This window comes from Macaca nemestrina (assembly GCF_043159975.1).
Source record: "Macaca nemestrina isolate mMacNem1 chromosome 15 unlocalized genomic scaffold, mMacNem.hap1 SUPER_15_unloc_1, whole genome shotgun sequence".
Classification (NCBI taxonomy): Eukaryota; Metazoa; Chordata; class Mammalia; order Primates; family Cercopithecidae; genus Macaca; species Macaca nemestrina.
The window spans coordinates 256078-271915 of record NW_027257580.1 but is presented as its reverse complement, the minus strand read 5'-3'; the positions used below and the strand labels follow the sequence as shown (position 1 = coordinate 271915).

The 15838-nt window shown below is 50.8% G+C and overlaps 1 protein-coding gene across 26 annotated transcripts in view; it reads left to right on the top strand.

Annotated features, from left to right (window-relative positions):
* LOC139361190 (disco-interacting protein 2 homolog C-like) overlaps positions 1 to 15838 on the top strand; it is a 193857-nt gene that overhangs the window by 12583 nt on the left and 165436 nt on the right. For 4 of the 26 annotated variants that reach the window (XM_071089680.1, XM_071089687.1, XM_071089676.1 and 1 more), the window contains exon 1: positions 6244 to 6506. The exons of 20 other annotated variants lie outside the window; for them this stretch is intronic. The gene's annotated coding sequence lies outside the window, so the exon portion shown is untranslated. Of the gene's footprint in view, positions 1 to 6243; positions 6713 to 15838 lie in introns of those variants that run through there. 2 more of the 26 variants (XM_071089674.1, XM_071089672.1) reach the window with 1 other exon arrangement.

Here is a 15838-nt window from a genome sequence, read left to right as displayed (position 1 = left end):
CTGATGGGGGGTCCTGGAGTGGGAGGTGTCAGGAGGCTTTCCTGACCCACAGCAGCCCTGGGCCCTTGTCCGGCCTTCTTGCCCGGGGCATGACACCTGGAGGGAAAGCAGCTTCGGGGGCCCGAGGGCCAGAAGGCAGAGTCCTGGCGTGTGAGGCAGGCCTGGGCCAGGCTCCTCGGAGGATGTCACAGACCTGCTGCCCATGCAGGGACCACCCACCTCTGAGCCCCACGCAGATTTTCCTCCATAGCCGAGTGAAATCCTGGTACAGCGAGTGAGGCAGTCAGAGGCACCTTTTGTGGAAGGAGGACAAAGCTGGAGAGAAAGAGGTTTTCCTAAAGGCACAAGGCGCTGATTCTGCGTTAGGGATAATTCCTAGGAGTGTGGTTGCTGGTGGGTGGAAAACTAGCCAGAGAATAAGTGGGAGTGGCACTTGCTGGTATTTAACTGATTCGTTCACGAATGGTCCGAACAGTTCCAGTGAAAAGAACATTTCGGACCCAGAAGTTTTCATCCTGCCTGACAATGAGCATGACCGTGGGCTGTTCCATCCTTCCTGGGCGACAGTGAGAGGGTCTCAGGCCCTTCCGGCCCTGTGCTGGCATTTCCCCAGGGTGTGTGCCCCATCCTGAATAGGCTGGAATGCCTCTGGGTGCAGCTGAGTCTCTTGAAAAGGGAAGAGACATGTGATGTGCTCTGGCTGAACAGGAAAACGAGGGAGGACAGGGAGAGGGGCCTGGAGGTGAGGAGGATGGTGAGCAACACTGGGGACAGAGGAAGTAGGGTAACACCAGGGACAGGGGGACGGAGGGTAACGCCGGGGACAGGGGATGGAGGGTAACACCACTTCTCCAGGTGCCTTTGGGGGATGCTGCCGCCTCTCGCACCCCAGAGTGAAGTCAACAGGATTCTGTCCCGAGGAGCCCCAGAGCCTGGCAGCTGGGATTGTCGCAGTATGAACCACTGTTCACTAGCTCTGCACCCTGGGACAGGCTCCCTGGTGTTTCCACCCTGGTTTCCCATCTGGACAGTGGGACCCTGAGTGTCCCCGTCCCAGCTGCGCCCAGAGCCCTGGACTCCAGCGTGTCGTCGGCACTCATTAGCGTTTCTTTTGTTGTGGTCCGTGGACGAAGTGGCTCTCTCTTTGTGTGTTCACAGCCCTCCTGCTCACTTTACCTTCTGGGAACACTTTTTACATAGCTTCGTATGTGGGGAGGACTCGAGTGATTAATGGAATGTTTCATCAGGTGCAGTTCTTCTGTTTCCCAGTTTTGACACAACATTTGGTGAAATTTCCAGGGACTCCTGTGGTCAGCCTCACGGTTTCACTCTGTCACTTTCTAATGCAGTATTCTTTGGGAGTCTTTTCAATTAAGCGCCATCATTTAAAAATAAGTTTTATAATATGCAGTTTCAGGTTAATTCTTTACCTTTGTGTCTCAGGCAGTAGCTACCTACCTGTGAGTAGTCACAAAGGTTCACGCAGTTTTCTCTAGCTGTCCCTAGCTCGTAGCTCAGCAGGTCCCTTCAGATGAGTCAGCCAGCTGTGTACCTGCATGTTCAGGATACTTGTCAGGGGCCTTCCTCAGAGCAAGACCGACGCTCACCTCATCCTTGGGACTTTGGAGCCCGCCCTGGAGAGACTCCAGCCACGTCCAAAGGGGCCGTCCGGGTCCCACAGGCTGGTGGGAGTGACTTCTGAGCCACTCCAGACCACACTTTGTGTTCCTACACCCCACAAAGCCACTTAAAGTGCCATGTTCTGGTGCTGTGTGCCTCACCAGTGTGCCATACAAGCCTGCACGGGGATCTGAGCGGGCGCTGCCTTCCTCAGGCTATGCTGGAGTTTTGGGGCAACTGGAGCACTCCTGGCTGTGATTCTCGCCACTGTCTGGGCTTCCCTAGAGGGTCTCACCTGCAGCGTGAGGACCACATCGGCAGCCACTGAGGAGCCGCCAGGGGCAGCGTTGGTCCCACTCAGTCCTTCTCGACTTTGGTGAGAGAGTAGACAGCAAAACTTCAGCTGGGAGCCCCAGGCCTTCTCTGCTTGGGGCCCTGGGACTGACATAGCACAGATCCTGCCATCCACGTGCTGGGGGCCCCGCCGTGCGGCTCCCTCCTCTGGTCGGGGGCTGCACCCTTGGGCTGTGCAGCTCCTGGTTCTCACACTCAGGGGCCCAGGGAGGGTGGTGGATGAAGAGAGAAGGAGAAGGGTGGCAGTTTGAGCCCAATTGTGTTGGCTTCATCTTCCGCCTCTTGTCCCTAAGTACATTGGCAAAGTTTTCCAGGTGAAAACTCAGAAGGGATTTTTAATGACTGGAATCTGTGAATTCCATGGAAGCCAAGTCTGTCCACCTCTTTCACCCACCTCATTTCTCCCCGTTGGGGCTGATTTTGGCAGCGTTCATAGGGGCAGGGACGGAAGGGGTGGGGGCCAGCCGTCGGCCCTGTGTCCCTCCCTTCCTCCCCTCAGCGCCACAGCATTTCGGTGTCATCCCCTTCCGTGCACGCGTCCTCATGAAAACCAAGTGCGGCTGGAGGGAGATGCCTGCGCCCACTCCCGTGACCTTCCCGGCCGGCCTGGCTGCAGCGGCCTCTCGGCAGGCATCTTTCTGGTGCTGCCTCCGTGCCCCTCCCATCACCTGATGCTCGTGTTCCTGAATCTTCACGCGTGTGCTCTGTGCAGCCACCTCACGGGCTCCCTGAGAAGGAAGACAGTGTCTCACACTGGTCAGAATGCTCTTCTCTGTCCACTGAATAGTCCAACACAGAATCATTCCTCTGTGATTATTTATGCTTTGTTATGTAGAACTGGAATAAAGAAAAAGTGAATTTAGACATTACAGCCATCAGGTTGAAGCTTAGTAATTGCATTAGGGAATTAAATGGAAGCATTTGAGCTTCTCGAGTTCTAATTCCACATCTTCGTATCCCCATCACCCCCCATACCCAGTGTCTAACAGAGCTCTTGGTCTAGGAGTTTCTTGATAAATGCTTACTGAATTGAACTGGACTGAGCTTAACATTCCCACCCAGAGTTAGAAGCCAGTCCCTGAATAAATTGCATTTAGAATATGAGTTTGATGTTACTGTGGTAAGGGGTATCCTACACGTCATAATTCCTAGTCAATATCGGGTATTTAGTCAAATAGACTCAAGTATAGAGAAGCATAGGCCCATCTGGCAAAAGGGCAAGGCACGCTGCTTTAGGTCCAGGTCCCCAATATCAACTATGAAAATAAAACGTCAACTCCAATGACAGCCCTGTCCTCAGCTGGTCACTGTTTATGCTAACAATTATAAACAGCTTGAACTTGCTGTCCTGAGAGGCAACACACCCTCCATTCTCTCTGCAGTGTAGCTGCCTTGGTGGATGGAACATGCCCCTCCTCCCTCCCTCTCCCTATCCCTCCCTCCCCCCTCCTCTCTCCCTCCCTCTCCCCTCCTCTCTCCCTCCTTCCCCTCTCCTTCTTCCTATCTTCTCTCACCTTTCTCCCCCCACCTTCTCTCCTGGACAAGGGGCAGAAGAGAGGAGATCTCCGGAATCTTCTGCTTCATCCAAGCAGCTTGGGGGCAGCATCAACAGCTGCAATTTGGCTGCCCCAGCAGGTGCCTCAGGGCAGCCTTTCTAATGGGAATCCTGGAATCATGTCTTTCCTTAATGTGTCCTAAAGGCTGGAGGACATGAAGTGAAACAATGCTCCATGCTCAGTCCTGTGATTTTGTGTAATTATTGGACTTACTTTGAAATTTAACTAAATGATACCCAAGGTAGAGCATGAAAAAAAAGAAAAAACAGGCTATGGTGTTTGAAAAACAAACAAAACCGTTTGGTTTGTTGGTTTGTTCTTAGACCTTCACAGGCTCCTAGGTCACACGTTTCAGTTTCTTAGCAAGTGGCATTCTCTGCAGAAGCTGTGTCAGTCTCTGTTTGATGATGTCAGCCACAGCAGAAAGAAGCACTCCGTAGGCCCCGTGCTCAGCACCTTGGCGTGAGCTCCTGCCATCTTCTGTTCATGCTCATCACAGCTCTGTGCAGTGGGCATCCTCCTGATCCCTGTGGGAGGATGGAGGATGGAGGCGGAAGGGTGAGTGATGGCAGGATCACATGAGGGGTCTCTCCCGAGGTAGGGAGGGGAACTGGCCCAGGACCTTAGTGCCCATCGCATCCTTCTTCCTCCTCCTCTGCCTCTCTGTGACTGTTTGACTCAGGCTGCAGGGACAGACATGAGTATGTGCAGAGCCTGTGTGCACCCCTGGGAATGTGTGCTCATATTGGCAGGGAGGGATGTGAGTGTGTACAGAGCGTGTGTGCACACCTTGGCGGTGTATGCCGGCGTTGGCAGGGACAGATGTGAGCGCGTATGGAATGTGTGTGCACACCTTGGGGATGTGTGCTGGCATTGGCAGGGACAGATGTGTACAGAGCGTGTGTGCACACCTCGGGGTGTATGCTGTCGTTGGCATGGACAGACGTGAGCGTGTACAGAGCGTGTGTGCACACCTGGGGGTGTGTGCTGGTGTTGATAGGGACAGATGTGTACAGAGCGTGTGTGCACACCTGGGGGTGTGTGCTTATGATGTTTTGTAACCGGCAAATACGTGGCCTGTTGCATCGGGCGGCCCTGCGCCCATGCTGAGCCCGTCAGTGGCCCTCGGGTTGGGGTCCCCATCTGTCCAGACAGCACTCGAGTGGCTTGAGGTTTCAGATTCTTCCTCTACGGATACTTGGGCTTCCTCAGGACCAAACATCAGAACCAGCCAACTGCAAACTACAAGAACGTTCAAATGCATCTTCAGTAGGAAAAACAAAAGCAATTGGAAAAATTTTCCAACGTGACCCCGTGGTTAAGCCATTAGATACTCCAGCCAACAGATTGAGTCACTTTAAAATTCACACCAATTAAAATGGTTGTAAGAGTTGCAGAGCTTTACCGCTAAACCTTGAAATAATTGAAGCATTCTGCTCCACTTGCTTACAAACTAGAGTTGGGGATACCTTTCAGTCCAAAGTAGCAACCTTCTAAATCCAGCTTAGATGCGAGGCTCCCACTGACACAGGAAGAGACAGTGGCCCTTGATTATTCTCCTGTGTTCAGATACTGTGTCATTTCTTTTTGTTTTTTTCTTTCTTTTTTTTTTTTTGTATCCTGATCATCACTTCTGCTTTTCCAATTCAAACTAAAGGGAGTTTAGCTCTGTTTTGGAGAAGCTGTGGTTAGTAGTTTCTTTTCATGGTTTGCTTAATCTCTTAAGTCTGGTGCTTACATTACCCAAATAGACTTTTCTTTAGTACGACAGTGCCATAACCCAGGGCTTCTCCCTCCATATCTGCTCCCCAGGAGGCTCCCTAGGAATGGGCGCTGGAGATCCAGCCCCCCTCCATGTGCCATTTTCTTTGAGTCCAAGGTAGCTTTGGCTCAGAGAAGAAAAGAGGCCTCCGGGTTAGGTGCCTCTGACTGCTTGCTTGTGAAATGTTTAATGATAAGGCGACTTCCAAACTAATTTACACATTGATAGTTGTAGCTTGAAGTATCACCGCAGTCATAAGAACAAGAAACACTCCCATAAAGTAGATAAGCAGAAAAAAGCCATAGAAGTTTAATAAAGCGCAAATAAAATGGTGTTGTAAGAATGTACAGTGGGAAATGCTCTCAGTCCAGCCAGATCCAGCTGTGGCGTCAGTCCAGCTGTGGTGTCCTCCTGTAAAAACATTCAGCCACATGTGGCCCTGATCGCAATCACTACTCTGAATTGTGATCCAGAATGTTCTTGGGGGCCGATGCTGGGACTGTTCCAGCAGTTCAATCTGATTGGGCGTCACGGTGGTGATGTGCTTAGCGCGGCCAGCTGGGCTGAGTGGTGGCCACCCGTGCACTCGCCACGTGCAGCCGTTATTCTGGTGATGGGGTTGCATGCGCCCCGGCTTGTCCACCTGGGCTATTAAAGTACTGGGAACCCAACCGCGGGCGGTGCCTCCCGATATGGGAGCTGTCTTTTTTATCCAGGGCCCTCTGGCGCTGCAGAACCCTGCTGCCAGTCTGAGCTCACAAGGAGGTACCGGAGGGCTCTGCTGGGGCATGGAGGTCCCTGAGCAGGTGGTGGCTTATTGCTTGTGGAGTGGTCCATGGCCTGTGAGTTTATTCTCGGGGTTTGTGTGGGCGAGGTTAACCAGTTCACAGCTGGGCACTTACCCCTTACACAGGTGACACTAGTTAAAGTGGAATCTATATTAGCTCACACGGGAGTGTGTGAGGAGCTGGGAGGGTGGGGAGGCTTGGCCTTAGCACTAGGTTCCCGGGCTCCTGACGTTTCTGCGTCTTCCAGTTGAGGGGCCGTCAGAGCCGCTGTGGGTCCTGAAGACAGTGGGTGCCATATGGACCAGGGGATGCAGAAGCCTCTAGAGGCTGCGGGAGGCAAGGAGACGGTCGCTTCCCCAGAGCCAGCCCTGCCGCCACTTCGACGTTAGATGGTGGGACCTGTTTTGAACTCCAGCTTCCAGAAATGTGAGAAAATAAGTCAGAGTTTAGGGCGCTAAATTTGGGGTGATTTAGTGGAGAAATAGAAAACTAGCCCACAAATGTGCACGCATTGAAATGTGCTCTGTCCAGGTGTTCACAGTGGTGTGAGGGAGATGGCATCAGGGTTCTGGGAACTGTGCAGTTTTACTGAAGGAAGGGGGCTCGCCACGCCTTTCCTCATATAACTGAAGGTATGTATGCCTGCCACACTGCCCAGGAGACAGGGACTAGAATTCTGACTTTATTTCTTATGGGAACCAAGCCACAGTCAGAACACGGTGAGGGCCGAGACGAGCTTCCTACAGCGTGAACTGGGAAGAGGAATCGCAAGTAGTTTGTGTTTTTCTACACAGACCTGTCCTTTTCAGGTTTTGTTAAGTTTTGGAAAAAGGGAGAAGCCAGGCACACCTCGGCGAGGGACAGTGTTTCTGGAGGTGGTGCGGCTTCAGCCTGAAAATGGCCGTGTGGTTGGGAGGCTCAGAAACTGCCCTCCAAGGGCACTCATCTATTCCTTATTGCAGTAATACCTCGTTTACAGAAATCCACAGAAATGACAGTGCGGGAGGCTTCTGGTCTGGATGGGTTTGTGTGGACCGAGGTCACGGGGTGTTGTCCCAAGTGCTAATCCTGACCTGGCAGAGGCTCTGTTCCCAAATAATTATTCCACAGTTTCAGAGCCTATATCTGAGTGATAGTCTTTTAACTTTGTTGCATAAAAGGAAACAAAGTATGTCTTGAGGGTCTAAAAATCCATGTGGTAATCATGGCTGTAAACTCATACATGGGGCTTTGGGATGGAGTGAAAACCACCGTCACCTGGCGTGGACGCTGCGTGGTATTTTTAGCATGGTGGCCTGCTCTTGCCTTGAACTCTATCTGCAGTGTGAGCAACAGCTGTGCATTTGAGAAATGTGGACAGGTCAGGCTTGCTCCTCCAGGGGCCTGCAGGCATCCGGGTGAGGGGCCTGGGATGAGGCCACATCAGTGGGAAGGAGCTTGGTTGTGTCAGCAGATATGTCTGCCTCTACAGGCCCGCAAGCCAGCCAGAACCCAGTTTTCCTTTGGTCATCTAATGCCAGAAGAAACCTGTTTCTTAGAGATTCTCATAATTTATATTAATGAACCATTTGACCGTACATAAAATGTTATAAATGCATGAGGCTTTACAACTTGGCAGATGTGTAACTCACATGTCATTGTACCAAACTGTTGAAGATATTTGTTTCACTTGAAGGTTGTTAGCATTTTATGTGCAAAGCAAATGCCAGTAGCATTTTGCAGGAGTATTTTGGAATTTTAAACACAGTGGGATAGTGCTGGGTCTCTGGGATACTGGTGAGGTGGACGTGACCTCAAGCTCTTGTAGCTTGCAAGCAGGATTGCTAAATTGTCACAACTGCAGTGCTGGAAAGTCAAAGTGGATTTCTGTAAATGAGGTATTAGTGCAATAAGGAACAGGTGAGTGCCCGTGGAGGGCAGTTTCTGAGCCTCCCAGACACCCCAGGAGGAAGCGGGGGACGGGGGCAGTTACCCACCAGAACCTGGACGGTGAAGCTGGGTTTGCCGGTGGCCCTGCTTGGCAGGTCATTACATGCAATAAGAAACAGGTGAGTGCCCTTGAGAGCGGTTTCTCGGCCCCCTTCAGAACCACAAGTGGAAGACGCTCCAAGGTGGGGGGTGGGGGTTCGGTTAATCCACAGGAGCCTGGATGGTGGAGCTGGGTTTGCTGGTGGTCCTGCGTGGCAGGTCATTACATGCAATAAGGAACAGGTGACTGCCCTTGAGGGCGGTTTCTCGGCCTGCTTCAGAACTGCAAGTGGAAGACGCCCCAAAGTGAGGGGGGGGCTGGTGGTCGGTTATCCAGTGGGGCCGGATTTGCTGGTGGCCGCTGCGTGGCAGGGCACGGCGTGGAGCGATGGGAGGGGAGTGGAGTGGGAATAGAGGATGCACCCTCCACAGCTACTGCTGGGAGTTGGCTCTGGTAGCAGAAGGGGCATAGATAGAGGGATTCCCATCAGGGGCAACACGACTGGGGTCCCACGTGTGGTGGATGCCGAGGTGTGGCTATATGTAATCTCAGTCTGCACAGCCGTCCTGGTGAGTGGGTTCAGTTACCTTCCCATCTCACATTTGAGAAATCTCGGGGGCTCACATCACAGCTAGGTGGGTTGGAACTAATGTCTCCGGCAGGACGTTGGCCCCAGAGCCCAGATCTTACCCGCCCCCGCTCTTTTCAGTCCACCAAGCTTGTAGAGAGGGTTGTGTGGTGGTGGGTGGCGGCTGAGAAACCAACACAGTAGAAGGCGGGGAGGAACTAAACCAGGCAGGAGACACAGGCAGTGCTTGGGAGGTCTGCACGGGGTGTGGGTGTGGGAGACACCTCTGGGCCAGTGAACCCCGTTCTGTGCTCCTGGCTTGCCCAACCTTGGCCCTCAGCCACATGCTGCGTGCTTTAGGTGAAATCTCAGTCGCTCGTGTGGTGCGGGCATCTTTTCTCCCTGGCTTTGCCTCTCTTTAAGTCACGGAGTCTCAGTGGGGATGGCGGGGCGGATGGTGGTCCATGGAATTTGCCCTCCACCTCCTCATCCTTGTCCTGTCCTGTCTGGCCTGTTACCTGAATCTGTGTCTCTTCAGAGCCTGCAAATGAGTGGAGGCCACGACAGCCTCTCGCTGACCGACCTCTCAAACTTTTATTCATCAGAATAGTGTTAAATGCCGATTCCTAGGCACCCCCATTGGACTCTACGCCTGCCTAGCATGGGTACTTTGGGGAAGGTAGAGGATTGCTGGGCTGTTCCAGGGGGGAATTTGCATTGTTGAATGTCTATTGTGTTCCTTCCAGCACTCTACTTTCCACGCACACGTGGCATTAAACCTGGAAGACCTCTGGGTGCTGTGCTGGTGAGGAAGCCCCGGCTGGACGAGGGGCTGCTGGGGCTCGGATTTGATTCCTGGGCTGGGGGCTGCGGGCTTATTCTCTTCAGTGGGTCTGCTGATGGGATGCCCTGAGAAGTCCTGCTGTGCACTCAGGGGAAGGTGCAGAGACAGGCTCAGAAAAGACAGACCATGGATTTAAAAATTCCTACTGGAAAATCTTTTATGAGCAAAGTAATTTGCATCTAACTGAAGACAATCATTGCTTGAATAATTGGTTTGTTTACAAAGTTGGTCCTATGAACAGATTAAAGTTTTCATTCATGCCTTATCTATAATGTGAATAGGAGCTATTACCGCAACTTAAATTAGCTTTAAATTTCGTATCAGATTGCAGTCCAGATGACAAACGGCTGCTTGATAATCTAATTGATAAAACGGAGGAATTTAGTGCTTGGAACCCAGAGTGAAGGGAACAGAATTGCTTTGGTTTCTCAAAAGGGTGTTGACTGAGTGGTGACCTGGGGTGAAGAGAAGTGGCTAGAGTCATTACACTCGAGGAGATGATCTGCCCCCGCCTTTCTCAGCTGTCTTCTGGACAAAACAAAGGGTGATAAATGGAAAAAATTCAGCACTGAGTTCGTCTATGCCCTGAGCTTCTCATACAGTCATTAATGGGCTGTATCTGTGAAGCCTCCATACAGGCACAAAGGAATTAGGCTAGAGTAAGGCGGCCGGCGACCTCTGGCGTCTGGACCGCGTGTCACTTCCTAAAGCCCTTTTGGGTGAAATGACAGTGGCAATGTCGTTGTTCAGAGGAGTGTAATCTCACGTATGAGATGCAGATTTTAAACACCAAAGTCAGGAAGCTTGGTGGGAGTGGCTGTCTTCCAAGTGGTTTTCTGTGCTGCCATGGATGAGGCGTGGATGTGTCATCTGTTGGTGAGATCCACTGGTGAAGGGGCTAAGCAAACCATGGAGGTCGGGGGTGTGAAGCTGCATCTCTTCTGGCATCCCAAGGAAATACATCTTGTAAAACTTGTGAATTTGACCCTGACCCTAACCCCAACCCTGAGTGTTGAAGTCTGGTGCAGTGTCTTGAGCCCTCTTCTGCATTGAGGGTGAGTGACTGTAAATGACCGATTCCTCAGTGGTGAAAGTTCAAATGTAGCTTCCCTGAGGAAGCCAGACCTCGGTCACCCGTATCTCCATTGTAAACACTGCGGCCCCTACGCGGGTGGCTGCAAGTTTCCAGGCCTTCCTTGGAGAAGCAGCCGTGAGGTGCTTGATGATTTGATAACATCAGCCACCTTCTGTCTTCTGTCTAATCACGGTACAAATGATTCTCCTACAAGGAAATGGATCTGGTTTCTTCCTGATCGTTGGAAGAAGCAGCCTGCCTAGGGACTCCACCGTCCTCTGCACTTTCACAGCGAAGCCTGTGTCTGTCTCCAAGGAGTGTCACGTGTGTCGTGGGAATCGCTTCCTTAATTCTTCCTGCTTTTGATAGCTCGGGTAGCTCTGCCTGTTTCACCCGGGATGAGCAGCGGGTGGTCTCTGGCTGCTGTGGGACTAGGGCTTGGGGGTGCATCATCACATCCGGTGGCCTGTCCAGGTGGGCATCATTGTCTTTTGCCTGTTGCCTGAGGCAGCTGTGATGCCATGGGGGTCATGCTTGTCAGGGCCAACCCAGTTCTTCCCGTGTACACCTCTCCTGCTGGAGTGCCTTTCCTTATGATGACTTGTTGAATTAACGTGGAGAATGCAGAGAGGCTCTGGGCCTCTCTCTCTCCCATTCTTACTCCCTGGAGCTGTGAAGCCCGAGAAGGGAGCCCATAGCCAGAGGCTCCTTTAAATTTAATTAGAATAAAGATTTGATTACATAGCTAAACACATTTGAAAAGAACTTCACAGATTAAATTCCAGATTCAACCCTTCAGGCCCAGTGGCCACGTTTCGGGGCTCAGCAGCTGTAGGTGGCTGTTGTCTTTCTGTGTTGGCTGAGCAGATTGGGGCGTTTCCAGTTCAGCAGGCAACTCTCTTGCATGGCTCTGCCTGTGGTGAGGGCACCTAGGCTGGAGAGCCTCGTGGGGATCCCTTAGGCCTCCGGCTGCAGCCAGGCTGCACGGTTCCTGTGCCCCGGGTCCTCTGCAGGCCCAGATGGATCCCACCACAGAGCCAGCACTGCTAGACTTGGGTACTGTGTGCAGACAGCAGAGGGTCACGTCCGGGCCTTGCAGGGGCTGGGGTGACTGGCCTCCTTGGCCAGGCTTCTGTTTCCGAGTCTTCAGGGGAAATGCATCCACCATCCACCATCCACACCGTGCACCAGAGGAAAACTGCAGGCTTCTCTGTGGATGGTGAATTGAGATCATGCAGAGTGACTAGGTTTGGGCTCCTGAGCAGCGTGGAACCTGATACCTTTAGGTGGAACCTGACATGCCTCCATGTGTACATGGCAAAGAGAATGCAGCATTGTCAGCTTGAATCCAGATGTGCTCCCGTTTTGAGGTGGAAGGTTCTGGGAGTATTGGCCATTGGTGATTGTGCTGCCGTGGAGGACTTTGAATGCAGGCACTGGTTTGGGATAACCCTGGTTTCCTGGTCCTGTATGTGGGCATCCCTGAATATCCCGGACTGGAGGAAGGCAGGGCAGATGGGAGGGTGACAAGAGGTGTCAGGTGTTTCCAGCTTTGGGGACTGATGCCATCAGACGGCCGAGATCAGGATGGTGGTGGCCAGGGACCAAAGCAGAGGTGCGTGGAAATGCCATGTTCCTCGGAGCATGGGGAGGACCTCTTGAACTCTATTCCTGGGCAACAGATCTTCCATTCTCAGGAATCTGTGCCATTGTAATTGAGTAGCAAATTCTGTAATTGCTCTAATTACTTACTGTTAAGTCCCCATGCCAATTACCATAAATTAGCAACAGTGATAACAGTTTGCCTGGTCAAACCTTACCAAGAAAAACCAGTGGACCTAGTTTTAGTTGCCTCCAGTTCCCTCCAAATCAGATTCCTTAGCGGCTTGTGTCCCCACACTTGCTGCAGTTCCTCCTTGGCCTGGCAGGCACATTCCAGACATTCACATCTCAGCTCAGATGCAGGCGTGCACATTATTTATAGAAAATCGCACTGCGCTGTGATCGGCTTGAGCTGACGTTCTCTAGGTGGGAGGTGGAGGTTCAAAAGTTCTAATGGGATGAAATTAGAAATATGAATTTTAAAAATTCACGTGTTATGAACTCTGTTCAGTGATTTTCTCTGAAATGAGAGACTATTTGCAGATGAGGCAGTCAGCCTGCAGCTCTCCTTAAATCTGTCCTAGACCTCGATGCCATCCTTCGGCCTCTTCCTGGGTGTGGGGTGCTCTGCTTGAAGCAAAACCAAAGGAAAGAACGTGGTCTGCATCACTACTGCAGCCAGCTCAACGCGCACACCCACTGGGAGGGGGGTTTGATCACTTAACATTTTAAATGCATTTAACATTAAACCAGCAAGTCAGCCAGTGCTTTCTGTACGCAAGCTGCCTGGCTCATGGGAACCTGACACTTGACTTTTAGGAAGAGAGTACTTGCTTCTGTGGAGTGTCAATATTTGCCTCATTTCTTGAGACTCTGCTCAAAGTGATGAACGTGAGTAAATTAGGACCTTTTTTTTGTAAATTGGGCCACAGACCTCTCTAGGCAGAGTCAGGGGAGTAAACGGCTGTGAAAGATGCTGCCTGATGTGAGCCACGGCCAGGCACTTTGGAACCTGGGATCCCATCTCCAGCCTTTCAAAGGACACAGACGAATATAAAATGCAGATGGGAGAGTTCATAATTTGGGCATCTCTGTTCTTTTGAAATCAAAGTGCAAAGAAAAAGTTTTGCCTTGAGGTCTTAACCCATACTTGTTTTTCTCCTGAGGTTTTAAGATTTTCTTAACTGCTTTTCTCTCCCCCAATCCTTGAGGAAGTTCTATCTTCATATCTTCTTAAAAGATATGGTTAAATTCAACACTGAAATATAAAAACATGCTTTCATATTTTTCTTTAAACTGAGGTATCTGACATTGGTGAAGAACTAACTGGGAGTATTGGTTTATTTTTATTTTTTTGAGACAGTCTTGCTGTGTTGCCCAGGCTGGAATGCAGTGGCACGATCTTGGCTCACTGCAGCCTCACCTCTTGGTTCACGCCATTCTCCTGCCTCAGCCTCCTGAGTAGCTGGGATTATAAGTGCCTGCCACCATGGCTGGTTCATTTTTGTATTAGTAGAGACGGGGTTTCAACATGTTGGCCAGGCTGGTCTTGAACTCCTGACCTCAGGTGATTCGCTCACCTTGGCCTCCCAAAGTGCTGGGATTACAGGCACGAGCCACCACACTCGGCCTGGGATATTCTTGATTATAATTGTAACATATCCCTTTAATAAAAACAAAACAGAACAACAACAACAAAACAGCTGTCTGAAAAGTCTCGAAATTAAAGAGCTCACTTGGACAGGGATTTGGACACCAGTTGAATGGCCCAGCACACCATAGTTACATGGGCCACTCGGCCTGTTAGGTCCTTAGGGTATTTGAAGTCATATGGATATTTGCATTTCTGCCTCTGGATATCCTGTTAGTATTCGGCTAGTGTTTGAGGGCCAGGCTCAGATCCGGGAAAACAAGAGCCCCTGCCCTCACGGCACTTCTCTTCCATGTGTGTGTGTCAGGAAAATAGAAAGCATAAGATATTTTTTTCAATGAGCTGGGAAGATGGAAAAACAAGCTTAAGATGTTTACTTGTTCAGAAGAAGGGAAGTGCAAGGAACACTCAGCTTTGTTGCTGCTGAAGGAGGCCCCTGGTGGAGGCTGTTTCAGAGGTGGGGTTTCTCTGAGAAAGGTGGTAAGAGCCAAATAGGATGCCCCATCTGGTTTGCCAGAGATGGGGAAAGTTAGTATCCCCAAAACAGCTTCAGCATTCTGGCAAAGCTTTGGAAAACCAGCTACGGTGTAGGACCTTGTTGGCCGCTGGGTAGAAGGAAAACATTGCTGGTCCTGAGGACTGTACTGTTGTTCCACTGCTATAAAGAACTATCTGAGGCTGGGTAATAAGGAAAAAAAATGTTTAATCGGCATACAGTTCTGTGGGTTGTACAGGCTTCTGCATCTGGGGAAACTTACAATCAGAGTGGAAGGTGAAGGGGAGGCCGGCATGTCTTCACATGGCTGGAAGGGGAGAGAGAGTGAAGGGGAAGGTGCCATGCACTTCCAAACAACCAGATCTCAGGAGAACGATCATGAGGACAGCACTTGGGGGATTGTGCTAAACCATTAGAAACCACCCCCATGAGTCAATCACCTCCCACCAGGGCTCACCTCCAACATAGGGTTAGAGTTCAGCATGAGATTTGGGTGGGGACACACAGCCACACCATGTCAGGCTTCCCATTCTTCTCCTGCACGTGCTTCGCAAATGGTTCTGTCATTGGTTTTTGTTTCTGTTGATACATAATATACGTACATATTTTCAGAGTGCATGTGATACCTTGATTCACCCCTATATTGACGAAATCTGTGTACTTGGGATGTCTTTCACTTTAAATAGTTTCTTTTCCTTGTGCTGGTTATGTTAAGTTATTCTCTCCTAGCTGTTTTGAAATACACAGTAGATGACCCACTGCCATCCCCCTGCTGATTTATCAATAGTAGGTCTCGTGTTCCCATTAGGCTGTGTGTTTGTGCACATTACCAGCCTCTGCCCATCCTGCTTATGAGTGGGCTCTGCTGGGCCCTGTTGACCACCTACTTTTGGCCTCCATGAGATCTGCTCTCAGCTCCTGCTTATGAGTGAGAACATGCGCCGTTTCCTTGCTTGGCTCGTTTGCTTAATGTAATGTCCTCCAACTCCATCCATGCTGCCGCGGATGACAGGGCTCTCCGCTGTGTGGTGGAGTATTGCTCCTGTGTGTGTTCGGGCCACGTTCCCTTCATCCCCTGTTGACGGGCACTCAGGTGATTCCAGACCTTGGCTACTGTGGATGGAAGCTGAGAGCAGTCACTGGCTTTATACTCGGGGGACGTGAGCCACTTTGATGTTCTCAAGCAGCCTATCCCCAAAGCCCTCCGTAGAATGCCGCATTCGTTTGTACTCATGGCTTCTTCCACTAGGATGAACAGCTGGGAAGGGGCTTTGAGTGAATGCTTGGGTTTCTGTCTTTAATTGGTACCCAGCTACACTGGCCAAGTAGAGGTCCCAGTGACCCTGGACACTACCTCACATAAGGTCCAAAGATGCAGTTAGGTTCTTTTTTTAACTTAAAAAAAAAAATGCTTTTGACCTGGGTAAGCTATGGCATCATCAGTTAGAGTTTTTCATATTGGAAAGGTGTATATTTTATTTTCTAAGAAGGAAAGAAATCCTGTTAAATACTCTAACCACAGATTAAATCATGTCAAGGAAAGAGGTACTATT